Below are 27,259 nucleotides of genomic sequence, written 5' to 3'. Positions count from 1 at the left end.
GCTTTCCTACCCTGCCTGTCACAAGCTCACTCACAAGTTAGTAAAGCTGTGCTATGTGTTGCATGTTGTAGAGCAGTTCCAATCACACCCCCATCGGACTCTGCCAGCATGCTGTTCCCGTCGCTTGATGTGTACCCCAAGACGCAGCAAACACGTTCATTGATGTAAAATATTCTGGTTGAGTGTGCTAATAGTCCATTGCAAAAACACATGACAAGCCCCGTGGCAAGTGTAAATTAGTGAATGTAGCCAGACTGTCTAATATTGCTGGTAATTGTTAGCCAGTTTGGAGTTTCAGAAGCTCCTCAATTGCTAGGTGCCTTAAAATCCCACCCAAAATAAGTAAGTTTTCTGTGCTAACATTTTTATCTTTACACAATGTTTGTACTGTCTAATAACGTCACCTGCTATATTAACAGCATCCTCAGGACTCCAAGAATTGCTCTTAACCATATGCTCATTCTGTGTCCCAGCTGTCTGTCCACCTAATCTCTCTGTCATAGTTCAAAGGCACCTGTCACCCACGTTCTTTTCATGAGAGAAGGTATTAAAGTAGATATGCACAAAATTACCAGAAGCACTTCAACATGTGTGTGTGTGTATGTGTGTATGGACAAATACATGGAAACCTCACTGGCATTCTAACAACCTCTGTAATGAAAATCTTACTTCATCAGTGGAAGTTCTCTGCTCAGAAAAGCTGAATTATTACAGCACTTGTTCAATGCTTGTGCCTTGCTGTACGAGTGTGAAGTATTATTGATTGGCATTAGTATAAATTTGAGATGATATCGGTCCAGAATTTAATAGCGTGAACTTTTCTTCCTCAGCGTTTGGCACCCGAGTTCAGAGTTCATAAGCAGGGAAACCACATTCGGTTTCTGTTTGTGCTGTGCCTCTCTGTAGCTGAGACTCTCCCCACCTGTGTAAACCCTGAGGAATGGGCTCTCTGTGGACAGAGTGTGGAGGAGTAGGGGAGATGAGATCTAGCCCAAAGCACAGTTCTTCCTTCTTGTGCACTCCTGCATCCCCTGCTGCTGCCCTCAGGACTATTCAGAAGACCGTTAACGTCCATAATGGACAAACCACAGGTTACAAATGGAGCTCTCACAATGTATCTAGTCAGAGCCATTTAGAGGGGAATAAACAAACTCTTTAGGGTATAAAACATTAGCCACATATCTGCTGAAGACCAGCTGCAGTGGCCTCTTTCCATCCTAAAATGTTAGTGCTGTTATAGAGCAAATGATAAAGCGAGAAGGATATTTTTCCTCTGTGGAAAAATTCTCTGGCTCAGAGAAGAGCCACACATGACTCCGTGTGACTGGGGCCGTGGCAATGCCCCACGGCCGAGCCCAGAGGTGCCAGGCTCAGCCCTGACAAGCCCTGGCACAAATTAAGTACTGATTATGCATCAGTTTTGTCAATGTAGGACGAAAAGGGAATTTCTTTAAAATTCAGCTGATAATATTAGGCCAACCTGTCCCCCACTGACTTCAGGAGAGTGGGGTAGGGCTCTCACACATTATGATTGTGAATGTACAGTTTAATTCCAGTCAATTCCTCTTGTCATTTACTATTCATTTCCTGAAGCAATGGAAATTCTAACTGTTATATGTAACACAAATTCTTAACTCATGTTCAAGCTGCAGTTCTTACTGTGTCCTTACACAGGATGCTATTGCGAGCGGCAGAGGACATTTAAACGGGGAAGCTCCAGTTGGAGTGGGTGCAGCAGAGAAGTTAGAATGGTTGCATTGTGATGATGATGTGTTGGAATTATGCTTTCCTGGTACCCTGGCAGTGTTGTGCTTGCTACCCAGGCAGCAAGGGGGCTGTCAGATGTTTCACTTGATAATCCATGTGGGACTTTGCTGGCAGCATTGTCCATGAACATTGGAGCATGTTGGCAGTAGCATTTCCACTGTCACATGCTTTTCTGGCACTGACCAGGGTTCAGAATACTTGTGTGCTCTGTGGGAATATAAGTCTGGAAGCCTTGGGATGGGTGGGACGAGCACACACCACACTACTCTGTGTTGAAGCAGTCACTAATTCCTTCTGTGCCCTGGGTAGATCAGTGTTGTTATCCCTATTTTACAGGTGAGGACACTGAGACACTGTGAGGTTAAGAGACTTACCCACTCCTAAACAGCAAGTCAGCATCAGAACCTAGACTTCCTGATCTCACGCTTACTCCATTAGGCCCCAATACCAGGTTCCATGAAACAATCCTACTGAGAAAGTTACATGCCAGATACTGTGACCTTCCAGGGCTTGCCCATTCACTCTCATCATCCCTAGAGCTGTCTGAGCTCTAATTTTTTGCCTTCTTTGCAGAAGACTTTTTTCTTAATGCCTGAAAAAAATGGACCTGGCCTAGACATTTAAATCCATGTGCCCAGATGGGAGAGCGTTGACTAGGGAAGATACTGAAAGGTCCTAGCATAGAACAAGGCATTGAAAATCCACTCTTTTATATCCACTCTGTGAAGAATATTCCCAAACAGAATGATGCACAGAGCTGTCTCCTAACGATGCGTCACCTGGTGATGATTCACAACCCTGAGCAATGCCAGGCTCATAGTAAATTATTTCTTTTTATTAAACAAGCATTTTAAAATATCTGTTTAGAATTTCAGCCCCAAGGTCATGTTTGCCACCTGTATTTCTGCCACACACAGACTCTTGTGCTGTTTGCTCCTTCTCACCTTCCGTCCAAGCCACATACACACTTTTTTGCTTTTCGTTTAATATAATTTAATAACTCTACTAAAAGTCGAGTAGAGTTGGACCTTGCAAAGGGAATTAAAACCAATAGTAAAAGGTTCTATAGCCATATAAATAAGAAGAAAACTAAGAAAGAAGAAGTGGGGCCGCTAAACACTGAGGATGGAGTGGAGGTTAAAGATAATCTAGGCATAGCCCAATATCTAAACAAATATTTTGCCTCAGCCTTTAATAAGGCTAAAGAGGATCTTAGGGATAATGGTAGCATGACAAATGGGAATGAGGATATGGAGGTAGATATTACCATATCTGAGGTAGAAGCAAAACTGAAACAGCTTAATGGGACTAAATCGGGGGGCCCAGATAATCTTCATCCAAGAATATTAAAGGAATTGGCACCTGAAATTGCAAGCCCATTAGCAAGAATTTTTAATGAATCTGTAAACTCAGGAGTTGTACTGAATGATTGGAGAATTGCGAATATAGTTCCTATTTTTAAGAAAGGGAAAAAAAGTGATCCGGGTAACTACAGGCCAGTTAGTTTGACATCTGTAGTATGCAAGGTCCTGGAAAAAATTTTGAAGGAGAAATTAGTTAAGGACATTGAAGTCAATGGTAAATGGGACAAAATACAACATGGTTTTACAAAAGGTAGATCGTGCCAAACCAACCTAATCTCCTTTTTTGGAAAAGTAACAGATTTTTTTAGATAAAGGAAATGCAGTGGATCTAATTTACCTAGATTTCAGTAAGGCGTTTGATACTGTGCCACATGGGGAATTATTAGTTAAATTGGAGAAGATGGGGATCAATATGAACATCAAAAGGTGGACAAGGAATTGGTTAAAGGGGAGACTGCAACGGGTCCTACTGAAAGGCGAACTGTCAGGCTGGAGGGAGGTTACCAGTGGAGTTCCTCAGGGATCGGTTTGGGGACCAATCTTATTTAATCTTTTTATTACTGACCTTGGCACAAAAAGTGGGAGTGTGCTAATAAAGTTTGCAGATGATACAAAGCTGGGAGGTATTGCCAATTCAGAGAAGGATCGGGATATTATAGAGGAGGATCTGGATGACCTTGTAAACTGGAGTAATAGTAATAGGATGAAATTTAATAGTGAGAAGTGTAAGGTTATGCATTTAGGGATTAATAACAAGAATTTTAGTTATAAGTTGGGGACGCATCAATTAGAAGTAACGAAAGAGGAGAAGGACCTTGGAGTATTGGTTGATCACAGGATGAGCTGCCAATGTGATATGGCTGTGAAAAAAGCTAATGCAGTTTTGGGATGCATCAGGAGAGGCATTTCCAGTAGGGATAAGGAGGTTTTAGTACCGTTATACAAGGCACTGGTGAGACCTCACCTAGAATACTGTGTGCAGTTCTGGTCTCCCATGTTTAAAAAGGATGAATTCAAACTGGAGCAGGTACAGAGAAGGGCTAGTAGGATGATTCGAGGAATGGAAAACTTGTCTTATGAAAGGAGACTTAGGAGCATGGCTTGTTTAGCCTAACTAAAAGAAGGTTGAGGGGAGATATGATTGCTCTCTATAAATATATCAGAGGGATAAATACAGGAGAGGGAGAGGAATTATTTCAGCTCAGCACCAATGTGGACACAAGAACAAATGGGTATAAACTGGCCATCAGGAAGTTTAGACTTGAAATTAGATGAAGGTTTCTAACCATCAGAGGAGTGAAGTTTTGGAATAACCTTCCAAGGGAAGCAGTGGGGGCAAAAGATCTATCTGGTTTTAAGATTCTACTTGATAAGTTTATGGAGGAGATGGTGTGATGGGATAATGGGATTTTGGTAATTAATTGATCTTTAAATATTCATGGTAAATAGGCCTAATCCCCTGAGATGGGATATTAGATGGATGGGATCTGAGTTACCCAGGAAAGAATTTTCTGTAGTATCTGGCTGGTGAATCTTGCCCATACGCTCAGGGTTTAGCTGATTGCCATATTTGGGGTCAGGAAGGAATTTTCCTCCAGGGCAGATTGGAGAGGCCCTGGAGGTTTTTCGCCTTCCTCTGTAACATGGGGCACGGGTCACTTGAGGGAGGCTTCTCTGCTCCTTGAAGTCTTTAAACCACGATTTGAGGACTTCAATAGCTCAGACATGGGTGAGGCTTTTCGTAGGAGTGGGTGGGTGAGATTCTGTGGCCTGCGCTGTGCAGGAGGTCGGACTAGATGATCAGTATGGTCCCTTCTGACCTTAGTATCTATGAATCTATGAATCTATAATTTCTTATGGTCCCTTCTAGGCAGGGGACACTGTCTTGACGATTTGGCAGTCACGGTGATACAGAAACATCTTCTGACTCCTGTTTAGTTCTGCATCCATTAACTGAAATGTTCTCTCTTCCCTGATCACTGAAAACCACTTATGCAAAGAAGGTAAAAATATCTAGTGAGGCAAAGTGCCACATGCTAAAAATACACGACTGTGCTATGAAGAGGAAGTGGGATAAGGGTGGGCACATGGGCAGCAGGGGAGCCAGCCATAAATTAGAATAAAAGGTGGTCTTTTTTTAGGAATAAACTGAAATCTGAAAACAATCAAAGGAATGAATAAAAAGGGCCTCCTGGAGAAGCATGGGCAGAATTTAACCTAAATGATGGGAGCAGAAAAGAAAAGAAATCAACACTTCACTGGAAGCGAGGCCAGTGGAAATTCAGAGCCCACAAATAATTCTGCATTCTGGCTCTGATCCCTGCTAGCCTGGCTTGTCTGAACAGCCCCACTGAAGTCAGGGCTCAGACACAGACATGGACAAAAACCTACGCTGATAAACACTTGTGGATCTGGACTGATCTTTTTTACAGAACCAGAGCTGCACCCTCCACATGTACGTAGCCTGGCCAGCCCTGTCCCCTACAGTCTAGGGATCCCCTCTCCTCAACCTCTCTGTGGCAGTGAGGATGCTCTCTTCTGGAGCCAATCTTCAAAGTGACCCAGGTGCCCACAACTCCAGTGGAGTGCTCAGGGAGGCCACGGGTCCATGCTCCATACCAGGTCTTTGGGGTGCTGGCCATAGGACAGGGAGACAGGGTGGATCTCGGGAAATCAAAGAACATTTAAGGAGGGGAGGAGTGCCCAGTTGCTGGAGGTAAGTGGGCATTTCTGTGGGCCTGGGCCGATCTGAGTGCGTGGCAGAGCTTACAAGGTTTGGTGGCAGGCTTGGCTGGGTTCTGTGCCAGCCTCTGTGAATGGACTATTGCTCTATGGATTTGTCCACTCCCCCTTGGTGCTCATCTGCACTAGTTATACTGGCATCTGCTCCTGCTTGGGGAGGTAAAAAGCCCTGACCATCCTCCATTGCAGATTGGCTGGGGCCACCAGTCTGGGGCTTTTGCTCTTTCCTTAGTTTTTATTTTAGTGAAAGATGGGCCAATAAAAATTGCTTTGGGCAGGCAGGAGAGCGGACACCAGCCTGGTAAATGTACAAATGTAGCGCTCTGCTGCCCTGAGCATTCACATATGACTCTCAAGGAGGCAAGCTCCTGACTTTTTATTGCTAGTGTAGTTTATGGAAGTGATAAAAGTACTGTTGGCTTTTGTTTTCCACTGCTATTGTGTAAATAAGGTGTGGGTGTGCCTGGACTGGCTGGACATCCTCTGGATATCTGTTGGTACTATTAGACTGGTTTGATCTGTGTCACTTTATGTAGTGTTCTTATCTGAGCTCATCTCTGCCTCGTGCCAGGGATGTTTTTTGTCTCGCTCTCATTATCCTTCCTCTTGGTCCACTCTGAGCTCTTGCCATCCCCATCAGATGCCGACCATGGAGATGTTTTGGGAGACAGCTTTGGCAGAGAGTGAGTCTTGCATGGTCAGGCTGTGGCACAGTCTCATCTCTTGCTGCGTGGCCAGGGTCTTAGTGCTGAGGACACTGGGTAAAGATTTAAAAAAACCCAGACTGACCGGGGAATCTGAGCCCCATTTTCAAAAACGACTAAGTTCCTTTGACATTCAGAGATGCGCAGGCTCCTGAGTGCCTAAATCACTTCTGAAAATGGGACTTAGGCACAACCTATGGAACCTCACAATTAACTAATCACAGCCGTTGTTCTTCCTGGACATGTACCTTTAACTAGTCTATTTGTAAACATCTCAAGTGATGAGTCTTCCCCCACATCCTGAAGGAGGCTGCTCCACAGCCTAATACAGCTTCTCTCTCAGTCATTTTCCAGATATTCATGTTAAATCTCCCCATCTAAATGCCATCTTATTGCACTTGGTTCTATCATAAATGCTGAGAATTGGTACAGTAACTATTATCGCTATTTCACATATGGAGGAGCTGGGACAGAGAGGTTAAGTGACATGCTCAAGGCCAGGGAGGGTGTCAGTGACTGAGTTAGGACTAGAACTTGGATGTTGCTAACTCTAAGTCTATGCTTGGGCCACACCTTTCTCCACTGAGTGGAACCCACCAGAGGCCATGTTTGGCTAACCTGTACCTGAACAGTAACCCACGTGAGATCTGAGTGATATCCCATACACAGAGTGAGAATAGGTTGTTGTGAGTATGTCAGAAATATTAATATCCCTAACCATGCTGCAGAATTTCCCTTACACGGTTATGTGATTTATTTAGATTATATTTATATATAAGTGTGTACCCAGGATGTGTGAAAGATTTAGAGAAAAGCATGACTTTGCTGGGAGATAAAAATATATCCACTGAGAAATCCTGACTCATACAGTGAAGAATATAAAAACTTTGGGGAAGGGCCAAATGCATGACTCATGGTACTGAGTTTAAGTTATGCACTTGATTTTATAAAGCATTTTCCCTTTGGGAGTGAGCATACGTTTTTCTCTTTTGAGACAAGAATTACTTTGTCAGACAGATCCGACCTCTTTCTTGACTTGTCCAACAGAGTTTTTTATTTTATTTTGGCTGCTGGGTTTAATAGGTATTGGCAGGAAGAAGGTCCATATCACCACATCTGCACCAAACAGCTGCAGAATTTATGGGTGGCCAGATCTGGATCTGAAATTTTTACCCAGGGATGATATTTTGTTTGTTTTGAGGTTATTCTATGCTTCCCCCCATAACATATGTATTCTTGATGTTAAAAGGTGTGTAAATGTTTTATGAATGACCTTTCAGTAATAATGATTATTAAGAATATAGAGAGAGAGACAGCTACAGACATTGGAGAAACAGCCCAAGACAAATGGCAGGTCAAAGCTAAGCCATGTGGGCTGAGGATTTCCCTGATTGCTAATACAGCGGCTTGTACACTGGTTTTGCAGCCTGTGTTTGTGCGAGAGGCAGAAAAAGAGAGAGATTTGTGAGCATGATCCAGAGAAGAAGCAGAGAGATGGGGTTTCTTGGGCCCAGAGCTGGCTGGAGTAGCAGGCTTGTGTATTATTGAGCAAAGAAAATAGTTCTTGTTTGTTTCTTCTGTGATTAGGGAAAACAGGACCCTGTAAATAAACAAGATTGCACCAAAGAAATACTTGACCCATATCATCCATTTCTTACCTTAATGGAAACAACCGTGGAAGGCCTCTAATATTGGCTAACTGCTCAGGGTGAAGGGGCAACGGTATAGATATCAAATGCCACATGCGGGCCTAGAGATAATCATACTAGTTCAACTAATATAATAAACCACTCTGCCCGGGGCCAATTTTTTTGGAAGATGCTCTGGTGCCTGATCAGCAACTATTCTAGAATCAGAATACTGTTAACGTAACAATGGGAGCTGACTAAGAGTTTATTGCTAATTAATTAGTGTGGAGCCAAGCTGTATCTAATGCTTATGTCCTGATGCTGATAATTTCCAGGGAGCTGGCCAACCCACATACCTGTTATTATGAATGACTTAATTACCCAAGGTGTAAAGAGACAAATTGCAAATCTTAGGCTCTTTTAGAAAAGAATTGTTACTTGCTTGGGAAATTAGCATTTCTGAATCTATCTGCTGAAATTTCTGTTGGTCAGCCTTGTGCAGAGATTGGATTGGATTTGATCTACTCTTCTTTTCTGCCATACATTTCAGTATCCCCTTTTGTATGGCTGTGCCTGGCTCTGCTGCTAAAGGTTGCAGCTGCCTAGTATTGTAAGGCCTTTGTGTAGAGAGACAAAGCCAGACAGATTGAGCCCTCTGGATGGGTGCATGGATGAGTCCTCATGAATGGAAGGTGGCTCAGAAGGCCCCACAGTGTCATTTCTGCGTGCACGTGCAGACACACACGCGCGCATGCTGCATCCTGCAGAAAACTCCCTGAAATTGTGGGGCGTGCAGGAAGAGGTGGCTAGGGACAGGCCCTGGAGATCACATATTGCTCTCCCTCTGACCCTGCAGAGTTATCCAGAAAAGCTAATACAGGACTTTCTCACACCAGCTTCAGGGGAAGTGTGTCTGCAGGAGGACACAATGTAAGCTGAGGAAGGATGTCGGGATTCATCCCTCGGAGAGGGGCAAAGGAGTCAACAGAGGAGAGGACAGAGTTCAAGCTGGAGAACTTGGCTGCAAGGGCAGAGAGGCCACCAGCAGAGTCACCCTCTCACCGTACCTATCTAGTTAGCTATTTTATTGTTTAAGTTAATGCCGCTGAGACCAAGCAGTGCCCCGCCTTGAGGAACAGGAAGAAAACCAGCTGAAGTGCTGCTGCCGCCAGCAGTCCTTTCCCCCTACACGTAGTCTGTTAGGAGAGCGCCCGCCCTGATGGCAAGGCAGCTGGAGCACAGAGGCCAAGCAATGGTGGATTTAGATTAGATGAGCAGTCTGCATGCTGCAGCAAGTGCCATCTCCCTGACAAAGGCCTTCCTCTGGGCTGACAATGAAGCACTTGCATGGCCATACACTTGATCACACCCTGGACGTTAATGTGTCAAAGCCAGAATGCCTACACAGTTAAGATGAGAACACTAAGCTCATGGAGACTTGTGGCTGCCAAGAAGACAATTAGTGTATTAGTGGCACACTGGGAAACTTGGAATACAATATGTGGTTGAGAAATAATTTGCTCATTGTTGGTCAACAGGCAGGTATGGAAGGCACCTCGATGTATCAAAAAGGAAATAAAAAGGAATGAGTCAGATCCCCAGCTGCTGTAGCTTGCTGTAATGTGGTTCTAGCAGATGAACTCAAAGATCACAGAGGAAAGGCCCATGACACAAGCGGATAATGTTTGCTGGGCCTAACTGATCCCTGGGTTAAGCTCATTGAAAGCAATGGTTTTACATCAAAGATAAAACCAGCCCATAGTATTTGATTCTGGAGAATAAAAGCTAGACCCTGGAAATTAGCAATTGCCTAACCCTAGTAAAAGGCCCTTGAAATGTGTATAGAGAATATTACTGATGAGAAGAATTATTCTTTCAGCAGCCTGTTAGTCTAAAAGCTTTCAGCCTAATTGTGTGTCTCAGCTATTTGGCACAGTCTAAAGACTTTTGTCTATGAATTAGACGGAGGCTACATCACAGTTAATTAATAACAATCATAATTAATAACAATAATAATAATACTTTACATCCAAAGCTCTCAAAGTGCGTTACATGGGGGTAAGAACCAACACCCCATTTGCCAGAGGAGGGACTGTAGCACAGACAGAGGTCATGTGGAGAGCTGGGAATCTAAACTATTTTTTCTGGCTCCTGTCTGATTCCTTATCCACTGTACCCTGCTGTCTCTCTTTAAGTAGTCAGTCATAGAAACCAGGTGAGGCTTTATAATCAGAATAGCTTGAGTGAAATCTCAGCTATCAATTTTTAGCAAAAACCAAACCAAATCAGAAATGTAGAAGCTTATGTTCTAAAGCTATTCAGGGTACTAATGCAAAGTACAAGTTACTCTATTTCTGAAATGGACAGGAAGCACGCTTGCCATGGAGGTGGTAGTGGTTATTTTGGGGATGGAATTTTTTTTTTTTACTATAAACATAATTTGAGTATAGATCAAGCTAGTGAACAGGCAGATTGAAAATGAAACACTATCAGCAATATTTAAGTTCACTTTTTATCATTTCATAACAGCACAAAAATCTAATATCAATTAAAATCTTTTTCAACGTGATCCTGTTTTTGCTTTATTCCCAGACCTGTGGGGGGATTTTTTGCTGTTTGCTCATGGCTGCTTATTAGTGGGTTTCACAGACCATGCCATGTACAGAATGCAGTTTGTCAGAGGCAATTTGGAACAGGGCCTTTGAGCCCACATGAAGTTCATTGGATTCTGCATGGACAGCGGGTTAGGTGCACACAGATCTGATTGCCAGATTAGAGCCTAAACCCCTATTCTTTGAAGTAGTCTTACTATTTTGCTAATGAATTCAAAATAGTTGGCAATGCCTTAGGTACAATCATTTCTGCTTCAGAGGATCCATCGCTATTCAGTCTTACTTACAAGTAACCAAGGTAACCCAACATTCAATGGTAAGTAATAAAGAGTGCTTTTAATTGTTTCACACACTTTAGAGTTCCCATGCCTATGTTACTGAAATAGTATATTACAATCTGTCCTGAAGATTTTTTTTAAAGGGGGGTTCTGTTTTTAAGGGAGCTGGAAATTTTGTTACATTTCTAAATTTTGAAATGCAAACTGAAAACCTTGGTTAAAAGGCTAAATATTTGTGTACTAGAATATAAATTTAACAAGAGGAGAAAGAACAGGAATCTGGGTTAAAGCAAAGTAATACGTTACTCCCTGTAAACCACAGTAAACAACTCCCACATATTTGATCTCATACCCTTAAATGCTGGCCTCTAAAGTGGTGTTACCTAGAACGATGTCTAGTTGAGAATAAAATAATTCATTTCTGTAAATTGCAAACTCAGTCAAATATTCTGCGTTTGAGTCTAAATGACTCTGCAGAAATTTGTGTTTAATGAAAGCAGCCTTTAACAAGGCTCCCAAGTCAGCCGGGACCCTACCTGGGTAAGGCTATATCAGCTCAGAGCATACATATGGCTAATCGGTTTTAGTTAAAAGGTAACATGCTGATAGCTTAATTTCACAGTTGAATTTTTTTAATTATCTCTGGAGGTTGATTTTGGCTTTTCAATTTTGGCCATTAGGCAGCAAGAAACTTCAAATTGAATGTGCTTCAGGTCTTTTTAAACACTCGGAGTCTATTTTTACCAACAAGAGGCAGCGCTAACTTGTCTTAAGGAAAAGGAAACAGAATGAGTAAATTCACTGAAAGTTTGCAGAGCAGCCTCTGACATTGGCATGACTTATTAAGAGCCTATAACTGCAAAAATAGATTACCTATCCGCCTGCACGTCTGAGGGAATGTAAAAGCTAATAGCTAAACATAACTCAGTTTATTTGTCTTGTGTTTCCCCTACACTACTTTTACTCTTCACTGTTAAGGAGTTAACTTGAAACTTAAACATCAATCCCTCCCCACAAGTCTGGTTTCTGTCTCAGCTGAAATAAACAACTATTTTGGAAGGTGACGATTTTTCATGATCAGGTCAATGGTATTGCAGGCTCCAAGTACTCGTTATGCTGTCATATGTAAGAACACATCATATGGACAGAAAATACCATGCATATTTGGTGGATTCATTGCTACTCCAAATTCTCTTCATCAGTGCTCTCTCTAGTAATTAAGGTAAAATTCTCTTTCACCATTAGGTCTTAAGTCTCTGTACCCGTGCTGGGCTCTTTGTTAAGTTACAAGCATTGTGTCCCTTGAATAGACTGAGGCTGTGTGACAACTAAATAATAAAAGCCCTAATATTTTTCATCCATAGATCTGAAAGGGTGTAAGGAAGGAGAGTTACAGAAGGTTTAAGTGGAAGTTAAATAGCAAATGAGCCTTGTGCTGGCCCACTACATAGGAGTGAACTTTTCCCCAAAAGCATAGTAATAAAAAGTGCCTTTCATATTTTCACGTTTGCATTTTAGCTATTCTTACAGTAATATATAAGTTGGCCTTTCCTGCAATACAAGAACAAATGGATACCGTGAAACTGAAAAGCAAAGTAGTTACAAGGCATACTTTTAAAATGACACAAGCTGCACGATTCAGGGTACAAACTGATGACAAGGAGCTTTGAAGGAAATCAGCCACCTCAGGGCTGCCTAATTGCAAAAGGTTGGACACAAAGTGATCTCCTCTTGAATTGTCTGAAAAATACAATTAAGTGTTCAGACTCATTCAAATGTTCTTATTTCTTTCTATGCTAAATAAATAGGAAATATTAGTGTTCCGGCCAGGAATGGTCTCTCTCAGGACATGCTAACATTAACAGAAATAATAGACATTAATATTTGGTTTCTTGGCTGGAAAGTTGATTGGGAAGTTGGATATGTAAAGAGAGTCTGCTGTTAGAGTTCCCTATGCATGGAGTTTATCTAGGGGTTCAGTGATGCTAATGTGGATGTTTGCAGACTTTTCCAGACACAAAACCGTGTTTCTGCCTGGCTTCATACACTGAGCAGAAAAATAAAACATTTGGGGTTAACTCTTGGGCCCTGCGTGCTGCCTGGTTGAACAACGCTATGAGAGACCCTAGGAAGCTTCACATCCTGCCCCTTAAAAAACTTTCCATCTGCTTTTCTGGCTGGTTCTGGAAGTAAGACCACTCATCCCTGTTGCTCTTACAGGCAGACTTTTGTGCTGGTAATCCTGGAGATGAAACCTAGGGTAACTTTCAAGAACTCCGTCTGCAGTCCTATCAGTGCCTGTGGGTGCCTAGCATCAGATAGCAGACTATGGCTTTGTGCACAGGTTTCTGAGCATCTTTACCCCTCACTGTCTGTACTTCAGCGTGTGCCGGAAGGGTGAAAGCTGTACATTACTAACAGTCCAAATCCAGGCATCCACCTTTTCAGTTAAAATCGACTGAAGAAACCACCTCAGTTTAGAGGTGGAAACCAAGAACATTTCAGAATCCAGACCCTGAGAAGCATTTCAAACAGGAGAGATGTCGGAGGATGGATAATTTTCATTATTTTTTTTTAGTTTCAAAATCTTTGGGTTACTTCCCAGCCCTAGACCTCAGGTCCCTGCACAGTTTGATGAGCACTCAGTACTTCTGTGTAGACAGAAGGATCATAAGCAGAAGGGTTTGAAGAGCAAAGACAAACCTAAGGAAAGTGTTCAGCACTCTGCTGCACTACAGTTTTATTAAGTTTCTGAAAATTTCTAGGGAAGAAGCGTTAGAGGTAATGGTAGTCAGTCCATGCATTGACTCAAGGCTGGGCATTGCGGTTCTGAGACCTGCAATCCATCATAGCTAAAAATGTTAATCGGTTTAGACAATATTTTGTTTCCAACAGCAACTGAATAACAGCTAAAGTTACCCATAAGAGTCTTAGAACATCTGTTAAAAGGGTCTCCTGGCATTCCTGGTAACCACAGGCAAGTTTATTTTAACTCCTCCTCCAAGTCTAGCTTTCCTGTGGAGAACTGACCTTAAACATTTGGTAGTCCAGAAAGAGGTGCATAACCGAGCTGCACAAGGAGGAGAGAATTGCCCCCCAGTACCCCAGAGAAAATTGAGCAGGCTCCTTACAGTCCCTGGAAGTAGCCATTGTCCCCTCTTTATTGCAGAAGCAGGGCTGGCTCTAGGTTTTTTGCCACCCCAAGCTCAGGTGGGGCTGGGGCTCGCAGGTGGTGCTGGAAGCGGAGGGAGTGACGTCACCTTCTCCCAGCACCTGCAGGGGCTTTCCTCCCTCCCCCGCCCGGCCGCGCAGAGAAGCCCCGATATAAGGGGTGGCACAAGGCGGCGCAGCCCCCACTCCCTGGTAGGACTCGCCCTCTCCCTCCCTGGCAGCTCAGCATCCTGGGGCTGGGCTTCCCATTCCCGCTGCGGCTGTCTAAGTGGTGCAGCTCCAAGAGTGCAACTGCCCCCTTCAAAAAGGGGGGCCGGAACACCGCCCCTGGAAATGTGCTGCCCCAAGGACGTCCTTGCTTTGCTGATGCCGAGAGCCGGTCCTGCGCAGAAGCACCTGGAGTTGTTTGCTGGATGTCCTGACGTTTTTTAAAGAACCGGGAGGCAAGTGTCTGGCTGTGAAGAGAAAACTAGGCTAGACTTCATGCGTTGAAGAGGAAATGTAATGTGGTGAAAACTCACTTTTCATTTTGGACTAGTCTGCTCTAGAAATATTAGATGTACATGCATTGAAAGGCAGGCTAGGGAGCTTCTTTTGTTTGTGAGAAAGCGTGCGAGAGATGGAACACAGTAAGAGACCCCCCCATCCCCTTTATGTAGAAACAAAGTCGAGTTGCTTTCCATTTGGAAAGCTTCAAATGCCTGGTGCAATTTATGTCTGACAGGCACACCATAGAGTTGTTCCTTCAATACAAAACAAAATGCCCAGTAAACTAGGTGGAAACAAGTCAGAGTGGATGATGAATCAGCAATAAAAATGTGATAGTAGTATTAGCAGGAAGTACCGCCGAACTGCCCAGTTTACTTCCTGGACTAGGGAGTGCAACTGTGGATGTGATGAGGGAAAAGAGACAAGGGGAGGAGGATGGCTTTCCGGGGACCAAGATGTTCCTAAAGCTGTGACCTCTATGGCAAATCCTGCAGCTGGACTGGTTTGCCAGCTGCAAACTCCAGAAAAATGTGAAATATGTAACAAGATTTCCCTGGAGAGATGCAGTGGGGAGAGGTGATGCTCTCGCGGAAACCCTGCCCTTTGCAGTTGAGGGTTGAAATTTCGCATATCCAATTCTTTAAAAGTCCTGGACAACCCCAGTCAATCTAGCAGGCCTGGCAGGCCCGATCTGTGTATGTGGTGAGGGGCTTGGGATGGGGGAGAGTGGAAGGAGCTTGGTGTGGACCTTCTCACGTGGTTCAGGCCGAGTGTTCCAGGCAATTTTTTCTCTTTTTGAAAAGTTCAGGAGTTTTTTCAGAGGTGCTTGAAGAGGTCTGTGAAGCTCCCCAAACCTCCAGCTTGAGCACTTTTGCCCATCCTTAGTTCTTTCTGTTTTAATAGTATTTTTGAGGCCATTGCTTAAGGTCCATACTTAGTAATATCTAGTCCTTAGACATGAAAAAACACCCCTGACATCAGTGGGAGTTTGCCTGTAGAAGAATTGAGTTAAAATTATGGGCCTCAGTGTTTGGACCAGAGTCATTCTAAGACACTGTTTTATCAGCAAACTGGCAATGGTTAATTTAGATCTAGTCTACTAATCCAATATAAACTCCAGAGCATGAGTTCTTCTGTTCCATGGATTTCCTCGGTTCACAATTGGCCTTTGCTCTATGGGTGCTGCACTTTTATGTAGGTAGGAAATTCAAATTCCATGTGGTGTTAGGGTTCTTGCTTATGTGACAGATCTGTGGTCCGACATGGTACATTTGATAACCCATCTATAAAATAATGTGCTTTTGTTGTCTTCAGTGAACGAATATTACCAATTCCAAAACCCAAAGACAACTTGTTTTGTGGTCTTTGATCCTTCCTCTTATGCTCTTCTAGGTTTCTGAGGTGCAGCTAGTTCCCTTTGAATGCCTGCTGATGCAATGCGGTCTCTGCCTCTAATTAATTGGCCTATTCTTAGTTGTCAACCAAACAGAAGCATAACTATGGGGGTGAGAAGGTTGTTGAGCAAACATGAAAATGCGGGAACATGGCCATGTTCTCAAGTTTTTGTTCACTTTTTTGCTGTGCCAAATGCTGGGGCACTGCTGCGCTGGGTGGATATCTTCAAAAAGCAGCAGTTTGCTGACTTTAGAGAGATATGGGTTACTTGGTTTGCTTTGGAAGAGGAACTGAATAGAAAATCCACAGCCCAATAACATACATGTTTTCCTTACTTTTCTCCTATCACCTCTCCTTGTCAGAGTTCTGTTTTTCCTCTGGGATTTCCCTTTATGCAATGTGCTGTAGGGGCTAAAGCTTGAACAACCAGTGAATTGACTAGACAGAGGCTCTGCTTTCTGGGTAATTATTACTTGATACTACACCAGTACTTGACAGCCTTGACTTTCCTGGCTGAAGTTGTACCATGTAAGATTTCTGAGCTGTTTTTCTTCAGTCATGACTTTGTGTCTGTAATGTATTGTCTGGGTAATGTCTATTGTGGGTGACGGGATAAAAGCTCTGTCTACACTGGCAGGCAGAGTGCTGTTGCTCAAGAAATAATATTTTGTTATTTTTCTTCCATTTGTTAAATTAATTTCTGACTCAACTAGAGATTGGTGGGAACGTATTGGGCTTACCATAAATACAACCAAGAAAGGAGCAATCATTTTACCATATGCCTGCCAGTAATATCTAGAAGTACAGCGAATTATGTTAAAAAGTCAGGATTGTGTGGTATTTGTGCCCAGTGGTATCTGAGAACCCCAGTATTTTCCTGCCTACAGGACAAGGAATAACTGGAAACTCTGATGCACTTTATGATACCTCTGGGAAAGTCTGATATTTTAGTGGGATGCTGTAAGTATCCAAGAACAAGCAGACTCTGCGACTGCTGATACTTTGTGGACTGATGATGGTGGTTGTTAGGTTTTGCCTTACTATGTTTCTACCTGATCTGGGGTTGCCACCAATTCAGTTTTTTTAAGGGTTCATTCCAGTTTTGATGAGTAAACTTCATGTTCTCCAGGTTTAGCTTGCATGAACTTAAGAGGTTTTGAAATAACATTTGGGTCTTAGAAATTTCCTCGTATCACACCTTGATGGTGTTTGTTACAACCTCATTACGTGGCTGTGCAGTATTCTAATGAACATTGTAAGTTTGTGACCTGACATTCTGATGCACAGCTTTTACCCATTGCATAAACTCAGTGAAGCAGCCGTCCTCTACATATCTCAGCCAAATAGGACATGGTGTATATCCCTGAGATTGAGCCACTTACACTTACCTTAAATTACCTTATAACAATATTGTTTTTATTTCTTGCTGCCCAAGCTTATAAGTTTACCCTTTTAAAATCCTTTATTAACTTTAATTTTGCCTTCCTAAGCTTTGCAAACTTGTATTCTGTTACATGAGCTTCTTTGGCAGGTTTTCCCAGCCGCAGTTTTCATTTATATCTTCTCTGTGAATACTAGATGTAGTGAATCTTGGACTATTTCCAAGCTCTTTTGAAACTTCGTATTTTCCTAGAGGCATAAATTCAGAAGTTCATAGGTGACTAATAAGCACTGCATGCTAAACACTCTGAAAGTCAGGATGCTGCACGTACTTTCCAATACAGTAAGTTCTAACTTGCTAATTGTCAACTGTTAGTGATTTTTAGCTAAGTTCTGCGCAGCTTTAAACTTCAGCAATATTTACTGAACTATAGAGAAATTTTTGCTCTCACATATTTAAGAAACTGAACTCTCAAACTTGTGACTTATCACTGCAGAATATCCTAATTAAATTCACAGGAACACTTGCACTTCAGTAATGCACTGAGAAAGCCAATGTGACTGGAAATTGACCCGCCATAGAAGAACATTCTGAATTAAAACAGGTTTCAGAGTAGCAGCCGTGTTAGTCTGTATTCGCAAAAAGAAAAAGAGTACTTGTGGCACCTTAGAGACTAACAAATTTATTAGAGCATAAGCTTTCGGATGCATCCGATGAAGTGAGCTGTAGCTCACGACAGCTTATGCTCTAATAAATTTGTTAGTCTCTAAGGTGCCACAAGTACTGCTTTTCTTTATTCTGAATTAAGTTTTCAAAGCAGTGTAGATGGGGTTAGCTGTTATGCCCCATTGATGCAGATGGGATTGTGTCATTTCTCAATTGTTATGCAGTAAATTTAACCCTCCTATGTATACTGATGTTCCGTTTCCCAGTGATTTATTTTGTTCTCTGAAGTTTTCCATGAAAAAATATTTGTCATCATTATGGAAGCATACAGTAACATTACTGGAAGTATACTTTGGAACTCTGAGACTGCACATTTTGTCTGGGAAATTATCCGTAGCAGAGTGCAAGCAGCAATTGCCACTTTCTTCATGGGGATTACAGATACACTGAAATTTAAATATGTGGTTAAGTGCCTTTCCGGACTGAACCAGAGTACCCAGCACCCCCTTCCAGATCAAACCTGTAATGAGAAATGAATGTGTCTGTATTGTTACTGGAGTGTGTCTTGAATCTGCTCCTGCTTTAAAACTTCATAGTGTTCCTGGAAAATGTCATTGAACAATGTGCATTGGAGACTGAGAGTTGTGTACAAGGAAGTGACAGAATTTAGCCACCTGCTTTGACTGGTCTATACAGCAGTGCTGCTTTGGGACAGGCTACATATTTGATTGCATGAGTTGCCACTCAGAGCAAAAGTCATCCTTTTTACTAGGAAAACTTTTTTTTAAAATTGGTTATGTTTCTGTTAAGGGTGAACTTCAAAGGGTTGAGTTCAGATAATTTGTGAACTTTATTGATCTAGAAAACAGGCCAGGCATCTCACAAGAGAAGCTTTTTTAGTGTTATTTCTAGGTCTCCTTAATTCTGGTTGGTTTCAGAGTAGCAGCCGTGTTAGTCTGTATTCACAAAAAGAAAAGGAGTACTTGTGGCACCTTAGAGACTAACAAATTTATTAGAGCATAAGCTTTCCTGCATCCGATGAAGTGAGCTGTAGCTCACGAAAGCTTATGCTCTAATAAATTTGTTAGTCTCTAAGGTGCCACAAGTACTCCTTTTCTTTTTAATTTTGGTTGAGTCAGAAGAACAGAGAGAGAGTCATTTTTCTGGTGCTTTGGTACTTGTCCTCCTGATTGTGGCTGAAAAAATAGATTCACCAAACTTTTTGAACCATAGCAATGGTTCCTTTTGGGTGAATTTGGTTCTTACTCGATACAAACCAGTTTTTTTCTGCCTAGAGATGGGGACACAAGAGCAGGATGCTGAAATTGTGGCTAGTTCTAAGTGATTGTGCAAAGAGCATAAAGGACAGTGAAAACCTTGGTTCTTACACTTCTGGCACACAGTGCCCTGAGGGTGTGTATGTCCAGCCGCGGTAAAGGGGCAGATGCTCTGCCCCTGTTTTGAACCAGCCCAGAGAACAGGATCATCACAAGAGGAGGTGCACACTGCACCTCTTTGAGGGGTGTGTCAGTTCCCACTGGGGCATACACACACTTGGGAGTTCTAGCGGCGTTCTGGCTCAGTTAGTAAGGGAGTCTCTAGGTCCTGTCACTGGGCAGCAGAGCCTCTGTCCTCTCCCCAGTGGGGCCAGTAAAGTCAAGAACAGAGACCTAACTGCAGAACTTCACTGGGTTCCACGCAAAATACAGATGCTTTCCTGCTTCTATTAAAGAAATGTATCCGGCAGAGTTCGAAATCATGCTGACTTGGGCTGTTTTGACTTCCGTGCTCAATATTGGGTTTGATTTGGGGTTGGAGCACTTCCTGTGCTTAATCCTGACCTCTTGTTTTGAGACCATGGCAATTATATGTGACAATCATGCAACTGAATTGGCTGGAAAGGTTGTGAGACCCTTAGGTTTCCAAGAGGGAATCCAAGAAGGCACTCATCGTTAATACCAGCCATAATGGTCCATTCTGGCCTGGCTGTCTGTGAAAATAATGCACACTGAAAATCATCAAACAAATGAAAAAGAGGAAATCATAAATATTAATAGACTAATGAGAGGTGGGTGTGGATAATTTGTGGTGTATACTATGTCTGATCCCAATAGATTCCTTATTGGTCTACAACAGGGAATAAATAGCCTTAGCAAAATAGGTAAATTAGTTGGTGTTCCAAAAACCGAATGAATAATTAAAAGGTATCTGAAGAAAGTAGAAACAAAGCCAGAAAACTACTCTGGGTTTCACTCTGTGAAAAAACAAGATAATGGATCTGGGGATGCTAATTCAAAACAGGTTTCAGAGTAGCAGCCGTGTTAGTCTGTATTCACAAAAAGAAAAGGAGTACTTGTGGCACCTTAGAGACTAACAAATTTATTAGAGCATAAGCTTTCGTGAGCTACAGCTCACTTCATCGGATGCATAATTCAAAACAGACATATAATAATACTGAGGAAGAGGAAAATTAGTAAAGATGAAGGAGGCCTAGAGTTGATAAAGAGCTAACTATTAGACATGAGTTTGCAACATGATAATGCAGAAGAAATGCCAACTGTAATTCTTAATCTGTGGTCCGAGAGATGTCGCATCGTGGAAGAGAGTTGTCTGGTGTCTCCAGCTCTGGGTACTACGTTAGAAAAGAAGTGGGAAGCTTAAGGGATTTGAGAGAAAAGAAACAAAAATTATTAGAGGGCTGGAGAGGGTGATTTATGAGACCAGATTAAATCAGCTGCATATATATGAATGGGCAAAGAGAGAAGGAAGGAGCAACAAGTAAACACCAAGGATGGGGAGGAATTATTTAGGGTGATGCATGAGGTGGAAGGAATGTAGAGAAAATATAAGCTTAGTATCAGGAGAAAAGCTCCCTGGCAGGGAGATGCATTAGGCTCAGGTTGTGGAATAGTCTTCTAGTAAAAGGGACTGAAGTCCCATTGGTTAGTGTAACTAAAACTGGGCTAGAGAAAACACTAGTAAATAAAACCTCTGTCTGACTTAGAACAGAACAGCAGCATTATTGCCAAAAGCAAGTTTACTGCAGGCTCTGCAGACAACGGAGACCCCAGCTGGTATTGTGACTAGATGGACCAGGGCTTCAATTCTGGGAAATACCTTCCAATCCAAGTCAGTCACAATGACCCAACTCTCACTTTGATTTGACAGCTGTAAAGAACAAAGCAGAGATCAAACCCTTGTGAGTTAGAAGCAAAGGTCACATTTTTTGCTCATTGACACAACTTTAAAAAAAAAAAAGCCAGAAGACAGACTGGCTCCTTTTGACCCTGTATAAGGCCATTAAAAATTGTGTTTTAAGAGTGAGAATTCAGTCCTGCTGCTCTCTCCAAGTGACAGCCTTCCTCATACCACAAAATATCTTCACAGACTTCCCTGTTCCTTCTGCATCCAATGTAGACTGCTTTACCTATAGAAAGAGTAAGACTCCTGCCATGACATTTCTCTTGCTCTCTTGTGGAACTGCTAGCAGAGAACTAGAGGCCAGAATATATACAGTATAGTTGTATGTCTCACAGACCCTCATGTGCGTCCTCCCATCATCACTCCAGCTGGGTAAGCAATAGTGATTGCAGCTGTCTTTACATGGATGCTAACTTTTGTGCACATCCCTACTTTACAGTTGCATTACAACCCCAAATACCTGTTATGAAAACATATGTATCTTCTGTATAATTTTGCAATTTGTTGCTCCTAATTGTTCCTATAAAAGGAAATTGTTTAAAAATAACCCTTTGTCCCTGTAAGGGTGCTTCTCCGGAAGCCAGAGTGCTCAATGGAAGCTTTCAATCTGCAGGGCAGAGAGATTTAATTGTTATTCCCATTCACTCCGATAAACTGTATTGGACTCTTTATATTTATTGCCTCATTTTATAACATTGAGGTAATTTTTAATTTTAATAACACAAGCTGTATTCTTTCTTAGTGTTGTTTGGAAGTCAGAAACTCCAGGAGCATCTTCATGAATGCTATACTCGTTCCCTTATTCATCAGCATTATTGGTGTGTCAATTTCAGTTTCAGAATGGGACACTGACAACTTGAGCCAATAATTAACATTAATTTCCCAATGTCCTTGCCTCCTACGGTACATGCTTTTATGTAATAGCCCTTGACGAAGAGCTGGTAAATGTGTCCTATAGTGAAGGGCTTTGGGATCCTCACATAAAAGATGCTGGAGGCTTATCTCTCCTACTACAGCAAAGCTTCAGAGGCAGATTACTTCTGTAGCTGTGCTCTAGTCATGGGGATACGTGTTAACCTTTTGCAGACTGAAAAGGAGGACTTATGGCACCTTAGAGACTAACAGATTTATTTGAGCATAAGCTTTCGTGAGCTACAGCTCACTTCATCGGATGCATTTGGTGGAAAATACAGAGGGGAGATTTATATACACACACAGAGAACCTGAAACAATGGGTTTATCGTACACACTGTAAGGAGAGTGATCACTTAAGATGAGCCATCACCAGCAGCAGGGAGGGGAAAGGAGGAAAACCTTTCATGGTGACAAGCAAGGTAGGCTATTTTCAGTAGTTAACAAGAACATCTGAGGAACAGTGGGGGGTGGGGTGGGGGGAGAAATAACATGGGGAAATAGTTTTACTTTGTGTAATGACTCATCCATTCCCAGTCTCTATTCAAGCCTAAGTTAATTGTATCCAGTTTGCAAATTAATTCCAATTCAGCAGTCTCTCGTTGGAGTCTGTTTTTGAAGCTTTTTTGTTGAAGGATAGCCACTCTTAGGTCTGTAATCGAGTGACCAGAGAGATTGAAGTGTTCTCCGACTGGTTTTTGAATGTTATAATTCTTGACGTCTGATTTCTGTCCATTCATTCTTTTATAGATAGATAGATACTAAGGTCAGAAGGGACCATTCTGATCATCTAGTCTGACCTCTTGCACAGCGCAGGCCACAGAATCTCACCCACCCACTCCTCGAAAAACCTCACCTATGTCTGAGCTTTTGAAGTCCTCAAATCGTGGTTTAAAGACTTCAAGGAGCAGAGAATCCTCCAGCAAGTGACCCGTGCCCCATGCTACAGAGGAAGGTGAAAAACCTCCAGGGCCTCTTCCAATCTGCCCTGGAGGAAAATTCTTTCCCAACCCCAAATATGGCGATCAGCTAAACCCTGAGCATATGGGCAAGATTCACCAGCCAGATACTACAGAAAATTCTTTCCTGGATAACTCAGATCCCATCCATCTAATATCCCATCTCAGGGGATTAGGCCTATTTACCCTGAATATTTAAAGATCAATTAATTACCAAAATCCCATTATCCCATCATACCATCTCCTCCATAAACTTATCGAGTAGAATCTTAAAGCCAGATAGATCTTTTGCCCCCACTGCTTCTCTTGGAAGGCTATTCCAAAACTTCACTCCTCTGATGGTTAGAAATCTTCGTCTAATTTCAAGTCTAAACTTCCTGGTGGCCAGTTTTTATACCTATTTGTTCTTGTGTCCACATTGGTGCTGAGCTTAAATAATTCCTCTCCTGTATTTATCCCTCTGATATATTTATGAAGAGCAATCATATCTCCCCTCAACCTTCTTTTAGTTAGGCTAAACAAGCCAAGCTCCTTAAGTCTTCTTTCATAAGACAAGTTTTCCATTCCTCGGATCATCCTAGTAGCCCTTCTCTGTACCTGCTCCAGTTTGAATTCATCCTTTTTAAACATGGGAGACCAGAACTGCACACGGTTTATAGATTCATAGATACTAAGGTCAGAAGGGACCATTCTGATCATCTAGTCCGACCTCCTGCACAGCGCAGGCCACAGAATCTCACCCACCCACTCCTATGAAAAACCTCACCCATGTCTGAGCTATTGAAGTCCTCAAATCATGGTTCAAAGACTTCAAGGAGCAGAGAAGCCTCCCTCAAGTCAACCGCGCCCCATGTTACAGAGGAGGGCGAAAAACCTCCAGGGCCTCTCCAATCTGCCCTGGAGGAAAATTCCTTCCCGACCCCAAATATGGCGATCAGCTAAACTCTGAGCATATGGGCAAGATTCACCAGCCAGATACCCAGGAAAGAATTTTCTATAGTAACTCAGATCCCATCCATCTAATATCCCATCTCAGGGGATTTGGCCTATTTACCCTGAATATTTAAAGATCAATTACTTACCAAAATCCCATTATCCCATCATACCATCTCCTCCATAAACTTATCATGTAGAATCTTAAAACCAGATAGATCTTTTGCCCCCACTGCTTCCCTTGGAAGGCTATTCCAAAACTTCACTCCTCTGATGGTTAAAAACCTTCGTCTGATTTCAAGTCTAAACTTCCTGGTGGCCAGTTTATACCCATTTGTTCTTGTGTCCACATTGGTGCTGAGGTTAAATAATTTTTTTTGCACTGCTGCACTGGCACCAGCCAGTTTTGGTGCTCGCTTAGGTTAAATGAAATTGAATGATGGCTGTGTTCTCTGGGGCGTGAGAGCACACTATCTGCTTTCTGAAAGGTGCAAATGTTGCTGCTGAAGATTATTAACTTAGTGGGTCTGTAACTTCCTTTTTTGAGAAAATACATGTATTTGATCTAAGCTCTTTCTGTTTCTCTTCTACAGCCTTAGAAATGTTTTATTGCCATTGTGTTCCAGCTCTGCTTACTTTGTTCACTCTGTTATGGTCCAGATGGGTCACCCAAGGAAATGGCCATGATGTTTCTTCTCTGATGATACTGTATGTGACCTTCCTGATTAGACTAATGGGCCATACATCGGTCACTAAACCACTCTGCCTTCCACCGACTCTGAACTTTGATCTAGCCTCTGTTCTCAGAGGCTGGAGGCTCTGTTTCTGAGGCTGGTGTTCACTTATTACAGGTCTGCCATTCAGAGTGCACAGCTTAGTGATACTACTAAGTATGGGCCCCAATAAGAGCTAGTTTTCTTTCTTTCGTTCTTTCGTTCTTTCTAAAGGTTTTGGCTAGGTGGAAATATATTTTCCCCATCTGTTACTTTCTGTTCTACTAGTGAGCTTCCCAGTGGAGCTTACAGGTGGGTTTTGTCTTCCTCTATATGCAGCATTAGCATTTTCAGACAGCAGCCAGAAGAGTCTTCCAGAAGCTGTAAGATCTTACCTGGACAAAGGCAGAGGGTGAAAGATGCCTTGTCTCATAACCATGTTCCCAGAGTGCTCAGCCCAACCTTTCAGCAGGGCGGGTGATCAGAAAGAATGCTATGTGGGCTCCTCTTTGAGGACCTTCAAGTGGATGAGCAGTTGCCTAGCACTTCCTTTCTGAAAAGGAGCGAGCCCGGTGAAGACTCAGTGGCTCAGGCCACACCTGCAAAATGTTGTATGTATGTCAACAGTGCCTTGGATCAAGAGATGATGACAGAGCCAATGGAACCAGCATGAACACTTCACCCTGGTCCTTTCCTAAAGGGAGATTATCATCCATCAGTATCCATACAGTTTCTATTTTGCGCCCAGACTGGTAGATAGCAAAGAAATCCATTGAAGCCATGCTGTTGTTAGAGTTGGCACATCACCATCTTTTCAAATGCCTATCCTGACCCAAAGGGAGGCTTGAGATAGCTGGTAACAGATAAGGTTACTAACATCCTGGGAGAGGTTTTTGAGCAAAGTCATGGCAAGTCTGGAATCATGTCCTCTGTGATGGAAGTTTTCATCATTTGGTCAGTGATGGGCCGAGGGGCTTTTCTTTTGTTTCCAGTGGCAGTGAAGGACATGTCACGGCGATTGATTGCAACTCCCTAAGCACACCCAGAATCTTAATACTGAGAAAGGCCCAGGTAGAACAGGTGGGGAGTTTCTCCTTCCTGCTATTCCATGGAAGCACTCAAACTGGCCTACTACTGCTTGGTCTCATCCGAGAAGGTCTAAATTAATTCTGTAAACTAACTCTGTTCCCACGCTGACAAATTCCAGGTTAATCAGATTTTGTTACGGAGACAAGACAGTGTTTCTCAGTGCATTGCTTCTTTTGTATCATTTAACCTTTGTAAGTTACATGCAATACATATTGCCTGGCATTTCAATTGCAGCAAATTCGGACATCAAAATACTTTTTCTAGTTTCTTCTGCAGCCCCCCAAAACTTCTATCCTTCATTGACAGGGCCCCTGCTCAGATGTTCCAGCATACACTAAACTTTTGACATCAGTGGCATCTTTGATTTAAAGCTGGAGCTAATAGTCTCCCTGTTTTGAAAAGGTGAGTCTGGTTAGCTCTAAAAGGTATTGCTCCACGGTGAATAAATCCTGATGTCTCCAGTTCCGTGCAAGATGGGATGTCTCAGCGGGAGCTTAGAGACTGCAGCCTCAGGGTTGCAAATCCAAGAATCTGCTAAAGGAATAAAAAAGGTAATTTAAATGTAAACATGTGCTGAAATGCTAACTGATGCTAGTTATTTACACACTCTGCTGCACATGGGAATGTTGGGTTGTTCTATTTTCTAAATCTTTTTGTTAAAGTGTCAAACGTAGTGAAATAAGGCTTTAAAGACCAGAGGGAACAGATGCTGATTTATTATATTAATTTTAATGACCAAAATAAATACCTATAGTAAATTATGAACAACCAAGGAATTAAATAAAATCCATCAATAATAACGTAGAGCACATTTTTACTTGAAGCAGCCATCTTTGTTTGAAAGGTAGAGGTAAACTCATTTAAAATGTCATCTTTACGACTGAATTTTGATTAGCTTCCAGTCCATTTGAACTGTTGGAAGTAGCTTTTCCCCACCCCCACCCTGGATTGATGTTACACTTTCCTTAGTAGAATGCAGTATTTCAGCCTGCTTTTTCTGGAGCTCTGAATTAAGGCTGTGATGGAATACACCCCTGTATTCACACTTTACACACTATCGTAATAATCTTTGTATAAGGTATGCCTAGTAAGGTATCATTTGAAAACTCACAATTTACTAGTCATTATTGTCCAGGTAAAATATATGTGGCAACGTTGTATGTGAAGTTATATGATTTCCCTGTATGATGTTATTGGTGTGTTCCAAACCTCACAGCCCTGCCCAAGCAGATATTGGCAAACACACCTGTCTTGA

The 27,259-nt window shown here is 42.4% G+C and overlaps 1 protein-coding gene across 6 annotated transcripts in view; it reads left to right on the top strand.

The window, feature by feature from the left end:
- Positions 1 to 27,259, top strand: part of HTR2C (5-hydroxytryptamine receptor 2C) — a 435,189-nt gene that overhangs the window by 179,284 nt on the left and 228,646 nt on the right. Inside the window, exon 1 of one of the 6 annotated variants that reach the window (XM_043492301.1) lies at positions 16,574 to 16,612. The exons of the other annotated variants lie outside the window; for them this stretch is intronic. The gene's annotated coding sequence lies outside the window, so the exon portion shown is untranslated. Of the gene's footprint in view, positions 1 to 16,573; positions 16,613 to 27,259 lie in introns of those variants that run through there. 6 annotated transcript variants of the gene reach the window in all.

This window comes from Dermochelys coriacea, chromosome 9 (genome assembly GCF_009764565.3).
Source record: "Dermochelys coriacea isolate rDerCor1 chromosome 9, rDerCor1.pri.v4, whole genome shotgun sequence".
In the NCBI taxonomy this organism is placed as follows: domain Eukaryota; kingdom Metazoa; phylum Chordata; order Testudines; family Dermochelyidae; genus Dermochelys; species Dermochelys coriacea.
This window is presented reverse-complemented; position numbering and strand designations above follow the sequence as displayed.